Genomic DNA, 13233 nt, shown 5'->3' on the forward strand with positions numbered 1-13233 from the left:
TTTCGGGAATTATTTTCTTTCTTAATATTCAATGACAGCAAATTTAAAGAATATCTGCTTGTCAGATATTTGTCCGCTTTAGGGGTATTCTTGCCAGTTGAACAGACTTATAATTACATTCGAAATAGGGAAAGATGACATTAAATTCGTTGTCTTTTGTTTTTAAACATCTTTGGTCAAATAGTTATTAAGTATTATACGTTGTGAGACGAAGACTATTTTAATAAGGACGTCCCCGATTATGATTAAATTTGGTTGACGTTTTCACACTTGATAAAGAATATCTATTCGTAATTTTTCGATTCCATTCCAAGAAGACCTTAAATTTGCTGTCAATTTTTTAAAACTTCTCAAGTAGAAAAATATTTTTTCTTTATTCGTTCATATTTTATTCCGCTTCGGTAGAGTTATCTTCAGTGAGTTCCAGTTATTAATTTATACGTGGCTTTTAAAAAGTCTAAATCTAAATGTTCTCATTCATTTATTTGCCTTATAAAGACAAATAAAAATACTTTGGTAAAGCTATTTATAATTTCTAAGTTCTCCTTTTTATTAGACATCAATCAAGGACAAAAGGTGTAAATCATTTCAATCGGACATATGATTTAAGTTTCCCGTCTTTAACCGAAAATTGTGTATTTCTTAGTAAATTTAACTTATTTGAATTCAAATAAATAATAGCACCAAACTTAATTAAATAATTCCACGGCGATCAATTTTTTATTTGTCACCAACTTGAATATATATTTTAAATATGTGTATTGAATGCTCCCTTGTCTTATAATTCACTGATCCGAATAGACAGTCACACCTGGCAAGGTGTGCCCCAGAGGCGTGGTTAAATACCGAAGTGCAAATAACAATTTACCTTTCAACAAGCCATCTACGAGTATTGCCACAGAACCGTGAATACACACATCGTATCAACCAAGTCATAGCAGAGATAGTAAAAGGTCAATAAGAGTACACCAACATATTGTCTTTACAGATTATTGTACTTTACTTTCTTAACCTTATCAGTCCGAAAATATATTAATTAAAAATAAATTTATAACTTTTTGTGTTGCCTACAAAAATAATTCGAATATATACGTTTAACATAGAAAATTTATCTCATGAATATGTACAATTGAACGTCTGTGCGTTTTATCTTCTTATTATCGGATGGTTATTTAGATAAAGCATAAGTCATCGGCGCGCTTACGATTACGTTAAAATATGATTAAAAACCAAGACTTTTAATGATTGTATTTTAAATCCCGGCATGCAAAAACCAGGAGAAAACGTCACGACCTACAGGAAGTAGTTAATATTTTTTCATTAAATATTGAATTTCTCCTTTATTATTGCACATATAGCGATAAAACTTTGTGAATATATATATTATGTCATAATGAACATATTTAAACCATAAGTAAAAAATCGTGAATTTTCCCTTTAATAGAGACTTGTCAATGGGTCCAAGGTTAACAGCTTGATATTCTGGTGTTGACATGAACAGTGTTCACCCTCGAGTGTTCACCATATCATTTAGTCCAAATAATTATGATGTCTTGAAAGGCTATTATATTTTTTTTCTTTGACGCCTTACTTCGACGTAAGGCGTCAAAGAAAAAAATTATAATAGCCTTTCAAGACATCATAATTATTTGGACTACATATCATTCATTGCCATATGGAGTGATTTGAACTTCATGCTGAAATGAACAAATTCAAAAAACAATCATTCCCTCTAGTATACATAATGCAAAATACTTCATCATTCAACTTTTCGTTCTGCAAGAAGCAAAAATGAAGAATGCACTCGGGTGGGCCTGTCGGGTGATAGATTTATGTAAAGATGGCGCGAGGCAAGGGTTGCAGAATTTTGTTTCTATGAAAACTGTAAATATAAGAATATTCTATTTGCCAAAAACAAATTTATACCTTAATGTTTACAATGCTTGATGTCGGTGGTCATTAAAACAATAGACAGTTTAGTAATCTGAGATGCCGCTGCTCCTTTTTCTCCCGTAAAACTTTGCAGACTTTTCAGGGACTTTTTTAAAATTAAAACAAATGCCGGCTACAGGTGCGGAGCGAAAAAACGGATGTAAAAGATCACAAATCTAATAGAATGGGCTATTCCAGAAATAATCCATCCCCCCCCTATGGAAGACATCAGTTGTGAAAAAAAAAATCCATGGAAATAATTTTCACCATTGCCAAAATTTTCCGGAATTCCAGCATTTGAAATTATAATTGTACTTTAAAATACTGGAATTTTTTTCATGATGCTGTCAATATGTCTGGAAATTTGAGTGTAAAGGTCGGAAGCAATACCTATGGAAGACATCAGATTTTAATATTTTGTCTGGAATTTATCTGTTTCTGTCTAAATATGCCAAAAAAATCTGGAATTTATTTAGTAATACATGTACATGTAAATGCAGTCATAACCATGAGAAGCGTATCTAAAAGTTTATAATTTAGGGCAAACATATTCCGGAATAAAAACTACTTTTTTAACTTTAACAGCGTATACATGTACATGACGTACGTCATTATTTTCATGAGAATTGGGATCCAGCACATATATCCCACCCTTTTCATTTCATATTTTTACTTCTGTCATATATATTAAACAAAAAAAAAGTTGCATTGGAATTTCCTATTAACAAATCAGAATTTCTTTTCAGGATAGTAATGTAATGTTTCATTATTATATATTTTTAATGTAACTAAATAGGATTTAATAAAAGCACAAACATCAAATTAATAGCTGGTAAGAATGCATGGGAAAATTGATAAAGAGATAATTGATTTGACCACACAATTGGAAACATTTACAAACATCACAAGATTAAGACATCTAATTAGTTTCAGACACTTGTCATGCTTGTGATATAAACAGGCAAGTTGAAAACTTGACCTTCATCCATATGTCCAGATTTTATCATGGTAAATGTAAGGAAGCTTGAAATAGTGACCATGGTGACCAGCTCATCCCTACCACTTATTGAAATTGAATTTCCTGTTATTCAACAACTCTACCTGCTAAAGTTCACTTATGAATGCAATAAGTATTCCATAAAATTTTTAGACCTTGAAATCTTCAAAGACAAAAACATGAAAATACTGGTGTTTTAGATATAAAAAGCCATAAAAAAAACCACAGAAAATTTCCAATATCTTTAAAAATTCAAACACCCCATTTGGAACTTTAAATCCTATATCAAAGGCAAAGTTATTCATAACCTAGAAAAACAAACCAGAAAAAAAAAACTTTTATGAACTGAAATTAGTAAAACAAATTATAGTCAAATTCCAAGACAGACAAGATAAAATAAAGAAAAAGAACCAAGTTGAATATCAATGAAATGTATCAATCATTATATATTATCATCCTCAAGCAGAGAAACTTCAAAAGGTGTGCAGGAAATACTGGCATCTTATTAAAACAGATTCTTCAATAGGTGCTATATATCCTATTAAAACCTATCCATAGGATTCAAAAGAAATAGAACATTGGTGAATTAGTGAAATGAGCTATAAAATAGTTTGTATGAACATAGCAGCTCCTTCAAAATTTCCCACTGTGCAGAACTAATTAATGGCAATTGTCATGAAAACCACACATGTATACAGATATTCTTATAAGACAAAATTCTTACCATCTAACACTTAACAAATGCTTAATTCAACATTTATTGAAATACTAAGGTTAAAATAGTTGAAAAATCAGAAATTCTAAATTTAAATTCAAATTAACAAATTTTATAAAATTATGAGAGAAAAAAAATTAAAACGTACATGTGAAAAAAAAATGAAAAACAGAAAGGGTGGTTTCTGCTGAAAATCTCCCTTGATTACCACATTTCTTGAAAAACCCAAAACAATGCACAGTACAGTATCAAAGAAAGGCCATAGAAATGATTTGCACTTAAAATTATAGGTGGATCAATTTCTAAAAAAATATCCCTAAACAAAGAAAATAATCGTGCGAGTGCTTTGGACACATTTACTTGTTTTACTGAATGGGAAAAAATCACCGTTCTATGCATTATGCTGTAAATTGGTCAGAAGAAGTTGTTAAGGTTCATTCTTTCATTCGCTGCAGAAACTATAAATCTTTAGATCAAAAGTTGAAAAAAATATGTACTAGTTTGCTGTTAACTTATAGAATCACCAGCTGATTACAAATGATTCAGACGAAATAAGTGCTCATACTTGGATGTTTGCACTATTTATCAATCATGTGAACTATTAAATAAAAATAATGTGATCTGTTAAATTAAAATGTTGCATTTTAGCGTTAGTGGTAGCCTTTAATGGTGGCGACCTCCCCTTTAATCCCCATCTGCTATATGACCCTGTTTATCTCTTGAATAAAAATTATTATATCTTTACATTAAAAATAAAATCAAAATTTGCTCCTGGTTCTTTCTCTTGATTTAAGAAGAAGTTTCTGTCTAATTTTTATAAGTTTTGTAAAATTTCCTGGAGTTTGACAAAGTTATTCAAAATCTTGCACTTTGATATCTAAAGATTGACGGCAAAATAATTATTGATAAGTAAATAATGGAAAAATGGACCAAAAAAAATCTAATTTTACTCTACATGTCAGGTATTTATATATAGAGAGTAAGAAGAATCTTCTTTTAAAGTTCCCTGATATTGCTTAAAGTTCTGAGGAGCTTATTGATATTTTGACTTGTTACCTTCAACCCTAGGCTTTATCTAAATGTTAATTGAACAAAAATAAGGGCTTAAGTGTCCAAGTGTTCTAAATCTAAATGTTAATTGAACAAAAATAAGGGCTTTAGATATAGTGTCCAAGTGTTCTAAGTATTTTAACTATCACTGGCTCATTGCATAGGCGGATCCAGATGAAGGGACCCCCCCCCCCCCCCCCCCCCTTTTGTGGGAAAAGTTTTGTTGCTTATAAAAGAAATGACTGGAGCAGCCCAATCCCTTCGGTCGGTCAGTGCCCCCCCTTTTTTTTACCAAAAGTCCTTGATCCGCCACAGCATTGGCCTGTCAACTATGACATGTGTGTAAGGCTTTAATACAACACAAGGCAGTGCCCTTAAACTTTAATCATAATTCACTGTTAGTTTTCCACCGTAAGGTCATGGTTTTCTCCTGCATCAAACACCAATAAAAACTGACAAAAAAGCACAACTGTGCAGAAGTGGCATTAAACACCAATCAACATATCAACTATTCCATAATGCTTAACAAAGTTTATATTGAAGTCTTTAAAAAAGCTTAACGCTCAGACTGTTTAAAAAACACAAAGTTGATACCAGGCTCAAACTTATGAACACCAGATAGGGTTCTCTCTACAAAAGGTGTTTTTTTCTGGACAATTTTTAATTTTTTTCTTTCAATTTTAGCATCACATATATAGTGGCAGCTGAGGTTGAAACAAACATATATTTTTTTCTCAGGTCAAAAACAAATTATTTCTTTATCTGAAAACTGGAAACACTTTTTTTCCCCCCAAAAAAACCAAACTGAAAATCAAATACCGTAGTTGCTGCCTTATAGGAGTGTGAGTTCTTTTTGTGAAATTTTTTTTCTCAACTTTTTAAATTTTCAAAACTCATTTCTTTAAAAAAAAAAAAAACATCCGTCATTTCTTATTCATATCCATTTTCCTTATCTTTAGTTATATGCTTTTTATGTGAAAATAAAACATGCTTTGTAGATGTAGATTAAATGCACGTCTGGCATACTAAATTATAATCCTGGTACCATTGATAACTACTTGTATTAAGACTATCAATTAAAAAAAGGGGGATCTTCTGAATATAAAATCAAAAGTCAGTGAGAGACAGTTTTCCACTGATTCTGATAACAATCTATTTGTTTGTATCAGTATTTTGCAATCTATAGTAGAGTCATGGTCCACAGCTGGTCATTTCTGGTCAGTCTTTTACAATATTGGGGTAATTAGACAATATCCTGCTGTGAAGACAAACAAGTGTGTTTGAATAAATGATGTATCAATTATCTGTTAATTGGTAAATGTTATGGCTATTTAGCTGAAATGACCTAAAATCTGGCATTAGTTAATAATGTTATAGGACAAACCCTAAATTTCATCATAAAATTTAAGATATCAAATTAAATTGCACAAATTATTGGTTTATAAAAATTAAACCTTATATGAAAAGGGTGAAAAATACAGATTTTAATATACCTTGGTTGAAATAATCATCTTCTTGATTACATCACAAGTGTCTGAAGCTACATTTAATTATATGTCAAGATAGATTTTTGATGTTTGAACAAAGGTCATTAAGGCATCAAAATTTAACCATGGAAATATTATATTCAACATATAATTATTCCATGATCAAACCAAATTTTCTTTGTTTCTATCTTTCCATGTGACACAATTTATCAATAGCAGTTTAAGATTAATCCAATTATTGTGACTTTTGCACCCGATTTACATACATCAGTTTGTATATACATGTACATATACATTTGTATTTAAAACAACTCTAGCTAAAAATTATATAAGTTGCACTTCTGTTAATTATTAAAAACAATGCAATTTCGCATAGGAACTATGGGTACCTTTACAGCTCAAACTATGCCCTCTTTTACTATGAAGTTTCATATATTATTATTATACTCCTTAGTATTATATACTAAAATGGCAAGTTGTTGATATGTACTTCTATTTTATTCAAAGGTCAAAACAAAAGGCCATGCAGCATATCCTTTTAACATTTACATACATTTAAGAATGGCTAAGAGTTTAAACTAATTTATACTTGATAATTCTGTAGTATATCCCTACCCGGGCTACCTTACCCTTCATATGTCATATCTCATATCAGTATATACACAAAACAAAATATCTGTCTGTATTTCCCACTTCTGTAATTAGGATGGGTACGTCACAGATTCCTTTCGGCTATTATGTGACGGGTTGGTCTGCGCACAATTAGTCGCGCTTGCTGAGGAGTGCTGATTTAAACTCCTCGGCAGTAGTGGCGCACACTACTGAGTCTTCCAGATGGTTCCAGTTTATTGCAGTGCGCACAAAAATAGAGTTCTTGTACTGTTCTGTTTTACTAGTTGGAACTATGACCGCACGTTTGTTGTTACGGACTTGGTGGTCTATAATGTTTTTTGTTACAAAGTTAGTATATGTTGTTGCTTTGATTTGTCTCTTTGGTCTATGAAATTGGATTAAATCGTCGGGAGGAAGCGCTGGTATCTTCCCCTCAACCACTTTGAAAAAGAAGATCAGTCGTTGTTGTTGGCGTCTTGATTGTAATGACGGGAGCTGAAGTTCTTTTAGCATTTTTGTCATACATCCTTCCTCTCTTGATTTGTAGTCTTTGGTAATGAATCTTGCACCTCTCTTTTGTATGGATTCTAGTTTGTCGATGTCTTTTTGGGTATATGGGTCCCAAATAATTGATCCATACTCCATTATTGATCGTATGAGAGCTATATATGCAGTTTTACGGCATTCCATAGGACAGTGTTGTAGGTTCCTTCTAAGGAAGCCTAGGGTAGAACTGGCTTTGTTACACGTATTTGTTATTTGTTCTTTCCATTTAAGATCTTCTTGTATTTGTAGTCCTAGGTATGGGTTGGATGACACTTGTTCAAGCGTGTGGTTGTTGAGGTTGTAAAAACGCTGACTTTTACTTTTCAGGCTAAGCATATAACATTTTTTGGCGTTGAAGCGCATACCCCAGTCGTCGGCCCATTTTTCTAGTGATTTGAGATCCTCTTGTAGTTTGTTATGGTCATTTTGGTTTTTGATTTCCCGGTAGAGCAAACAGTCGTCTGCAAATAGTCGTACTGATGAGTTTACTGCATCTGGGAGATCATTTATATGACACAGAAAGAGGATGGGTCCTAGTACCGTTCCTTGGGGGACTCCGGATTCAACTGAAGCATTGCTCGAGTTTTCTCCATCAAGTTGTACTCGCATTTTTCTTTCGGTTAGGAATGAAGTTAGCCATTTGTGGATATTTCCTCTAATCCCATATTGATATATATTTTCTGGAAATTCTTAATATATATGAATAATATATCCCCTATAAAGAGACAGTCTGTGAAAAAACTGTCTTTGCAAAGTGCAACCTATAAAATGAATTGAACAACATTTTTAATGCTCCTGCTCTCTAAATTTTAACCTAACTATCACTGTATCAAAGTTTTGTCTCCTCTCCAATTATTTTGAAGTCTTTTAAGAGATGTACATACATAGAACTCTTGTGTTTTATACCTGGAAATAATGATTTGCAAAGAAATCTTTTCTGGAAATTCTTAATGACTTCCAGTAAATATTATGTGGAAATTACCCTACCCTTGGAAAAAATCATGGAATTTCTTGTGCACTGATAGACAAAAAGTTTGGAAATTTTTTGTCGAGGTTGGAAATTTGTCTGGAAATTTAGAAAAAATCAAGAAAAAAAAATCTGGAATTCCAATGTCTTCCATAGGGGGGGGATGGATTATTTCTGGAATAGCCCAATGCAAGCCATGAAAAAAAAACTAGAGGCTCTAAAGAGCCGGTGTCGCTCACCTTGGTCTATGTGCATATTAAACAAAGGACACAAACGGATTCATGACAAAATTGTATTTTGGTGATGGTGATGTGTTTGAAGTTCTTACTTTACTGAACGATTTTGCTTCTTACAATTATATCTATAATGAACTTTGTCCGTTAGTAACAGAGAACTGTATTTGGTAAAAATTTACATAAATTTACCAAATTAATGAAAATTGTTAAAAAATTGACTATAAAGGGCAATAACTCCTTAAGAGCGGTCAATTGACCATTTAGGTCATGTTGACTTATTTGTAGATCTTACTTTGCTGAACATTATTGCTGTTTACAGTTTATCGCTATCTATAATAGTATTCAAGATAACCAAAAACGGCAAAATTCCTTTAAAAATTTCCAATTGGAGGGCAGCATCCCAACAACCAGTTGTCCAATTCATCTGAAAAAAACAGGGCAGATAGATATTGACTTGATTAACAATTTAACTTCTTGTCAGATTTGCTCTAAATGCTTTGCTTTCATAGTTATAAGCCAAAAACTGCATTTTACCCTATGTTCTATTTTTAGCCATGGTGGCCATCTTGGTTGAATGGCCAGATCATCGGACACATTTTTCAAACTAGATACCCCAAAGATGATTGTGGCCTAGTAGTTTCAGTGGAGATTTTTGTAAAAGATTACTTACATTTATGAAAAATGGTTAAAAATTGACTATAAAGGGCATTAACTCCTAAAGGGGTCAACTGACCATTTCGGTCATGCTGACTTATTTGTAAAACTAACTTTGCTGAACATTATTGATGTTTACAGTTTATCTCTATCTATAATAATATTCAAGATAATAACCAAAAACAGCAAAATTTCCTCAAAATTACCAATTCAGGGGCAGCAACCCAACAACGGGTTGACTGATACAACTGAAAATTTCAGGGCAGATAGATCTTGACCTGATAAACATTTTTTCCCCATGTCAGATTTCCTCAAAATGCTTTGGTTTTTGAGTTATAAGCCAAAAACTGCATTTTACCCCTATGTTCTATTTTTAGCCGTGGCGGCCATCTTGGTTGGTTGACCGGGTCACGCCACACATTTTTTAAACTAGATACCCCAATGATGATTGTGGCCAAGTTTGGTTTGATTTGGCCCAGTAGTTTCAGAGGAGAAGATTTTTGTAAAAGCTAACGCCAGACGACGACGGACGACGGACGCCGGACGCAAAGTGATGAGAAAAGCTCACTTGGCCCTTTGGGCCAGGTGAGCTAAAAAAGGCTGTTTAGCGAAGTGGTCAAGTTAGTAGTGAGTGACATAAGTGTTCTTTGTAATAAGTTTTGTTCGAATTACAAAAAAAATGTACTCTCATTGCCTATCTGCTACTACCCGACTGAGACATTAAAAGATGTCTCTCACTGGCAGACTGCTACTACGAAAGTGTATAATTCTGAAGACCTTCTGAACACTAGAACTAATAATAGATTAACAATAATTAATGCAATGCTGAGAAAAGTACCTGTCAAGTATATTATAGATGTAGGTGTGCTGTAGTCGACCTGTAAAATTATCCCGGTGTGTACTATGATGATGAGCGCCGGGCTACACTGATGTCACTCAGCAGTGGTGATGGGTCACGTCTTATCATTTAATAAGTTGATGGAATCTGAGACTACTATAACACATTAGTCTCAGATGGAATGAAATTTCATCCGGCAACGGTAATTAGAACAGAGATATGTCAAATTGAATGGATCATAAATTACGTCAGATACGATGTACACCCCTTTTATCTTATTATTATAAATGGTCCCATGTTGCTAACATCTTTATGTGCTATGAGTTTTATAAGACAACATATTTAAATCTTATTACGACACTACACATGTCACAATGATGTCAATAAGCTAATATGTGGCAAGACTGATATTTATGAGGACCAGTCTGGATTAAATATGTTTCCTTCATTTTTGTATTCTTCAAACTTTTATTCTATTTTTCTCTTTTCTTTGTACCTTTTGTCCGTCATTTTTATCCTTCATATATTAGTACTCGTTTTTCTCTAATTTTATATTTTGTGTTTAATTTTTTTCTATACTTTATATATCTGTTGCCTTTATTTTCTATTCTGTAAATCTCCAATATTACATCCTCATTTATATCAAATTGAAACAGTTACAGATGTATGATGAGTGCATGCAGTATATAATCAGTTATTTGTGCTGCATGGCGCTTGCATTATAAGTTTCTTAACATTCTTAGCAAAACTTGCATGTAAAACGAGTTTGGGATAATTTCAAAAATCACGTTTTTACTTTCAGATGCAATATACAAAAAGAATGTAATAATATATTTTTCAAAAACATATACATGCTGTACGTATTACAAATATGACACAAATGTATATAAACAGTAGAGAACATCATAACTACTTTTAATTGCCATCTTAATTTCTACACATACTTTTATTGGCAGCTATTCAAGTTTATAGATTTTTGATCCAAAGTAGTATTTTGGTGAATGATGTTACCTTGCACATCTGTATTCAGGACTAACTAAAACAAAATGATATTCGTCATCAACAACGCCGGTTCATATTACACCACCAGACATTATCGTGATTCTCTTGATGTGTTCATCTTTTCAACATTTGATATTTTTGTACACAGGTAAAATTTTATGATGCCTTGTTGCAGGCAGGTTATTTTCTGCCAATAGGTACATATATAACTGAAAATATCCGTATTAAAGTGGACTCAGAGTGAATCCAGCTCAAATTAACTTTCGAAAAAGGCGTTTTGCTAGTACATAGGCTATACGCCGCTATAGTATCTTTTTTAGCATTTAAAAAAAAATGTAAATAAAATTTGAAACTTATTATAAAGACTGAAGTGTTCACTAGAAACAAAGGAGGCCATTTAACCTTCTAGCAAAAACTGAACAACTAAAAGCATTGACAAATAGTCATTATAGAGAAGTATTCTCTATGATTATTTCTGAACTCGAAGAATCCATTTGATGATTTTTAACAATAAAAATGCAACTCTCAGAGACTCTTGAATCCATATTTATTTATTATTTCCTATAATGTTTGGAGATCTTTGGATGGCAGGATCTTCTTAACATATGTCATGATTTTTCTGAGCAGAAACATCGTTTGACATTTAATCTAGTCCTAACAATGCAACCACGTTTAAGGAAACTGACAGGTTCATACTGTGAAAATGTATTGGCTATTCTTCCGGCAAGCAGTCTCTTATTATAATGAATGATGTTAACCTGATTTCGTCTCGGATACAGTCTTAACTGTAAAAAGTGTCATTTTACCATTATTTCGATTCATATATATACAGCACACGAACTTAATTGTCGAAAACTGAGAGCCATCAAATTGTTAATTAATAACACACTCGAATTAACGAATTACAGTTTATAACTTAGCATTAGACATCAATGGTAAAATTGTCCAATCTGTAATAATTTTTTATACAACAAATACTTTATTGCGGTTGAAACTTCGATATAAATGAATAAAATAAACTGTCAGAATAAATATGAACTAAATAGATATGAAACATTTGCCACTGGACATCAGACAAAATTTTCCCTACCAATCATGTATACCAGCTGCCACGCGATAATATTTGTAATTGCATATAATTCATTTAAAAAACTTTTTTTCTGTAATTATATTTTAGTTATTTTCATATTTTGTTCTTTGTTGCATATTAAAAAACACAACTTATTGGTTGTCTTTTTAACAACACCAGCGTTCATGCGACATGAAAATAAAATCTAGCAACAGACACCTATGAGTGGCCGTTCATGCCAAAGTAGCGATGGTTTCTTCTGGTTGGGTTTTCCATCTATAGATACTTGTTGAAAGCATCTAGAAACTTTCAACAAGTATTTAGATGCCTCTCGTAAGTACCTAGATGGTGGTAAGATTCATCTACATACTTTTTTTCCGTTTAGATATTTTTTAACAACCATCTAGATACTTCTTGAAAGCATATAGTTACGTTTAATTAGTATCTAGATGGTTCTCACAAGTATCTAGTTAATTTGCACAAACGTCCAGTTAATTTTCACAAATATCTATAGATGCTTCAAACGAGTATAAATGCCATGGATGCTTAAATCAGTAGCATAAGAAAACGCACATTCATCGGTTAAAAATACGATAGAATACTAAAGATTTAAAGAGTTTTTACCATCTAGATACTTGTGCGAAGCAGCTAGATGGAACCATCGCTATTTTGACATGAACAACCACTCATAGACACAACTCCTCTTGGCATTGACACTGTCATAGGAATGCACTTGTTTTCATTATTTCCAGAACACTTTTTGCTGATTCCTAACGGAGAACGAACCAAACTTTACAAAGTTCTATTTGGTTCACCGCTGTTTAAGAGTTCAATGTATCAACTTGAAATAATTCCGTCTTCAATAAGAGCAAACATTGTTGCATAAAGACAAACTAAACTTAAATGTTCTTCTCAAAATAATTCTGTACACCAAACCAAGCATCTGGCACACAATCGTTTATTCAGTAAAGCTTAAGTGGAGCCTTAAGTTATATAACTTTCTTATTTGTCTCCTTTTTGAAAAAAAACCATAAAAAATTGCGTATCGCCATGTTAGTTATTCGACAAAACTTAAAGTATATTTAGTTTGACAAAATATTTGCTACTCGGCATCTGAATCAGATTTTC

This window comes from Mytilus trossulus, chromosome 6 (genome assembly GCF_036588685.1).
Source record: "Mytilus trossulus isolate FHL-02 chromosome 6, PNRI_Mtr1.1.1.hap1, whole genome shotgun sequence".
Lineage (NCBI taxonomy): Eukaryota > Metazoa > Mollusca > Bivalvia > Mytilida > Mytilidae > Mytilus > Mytilus trossulus.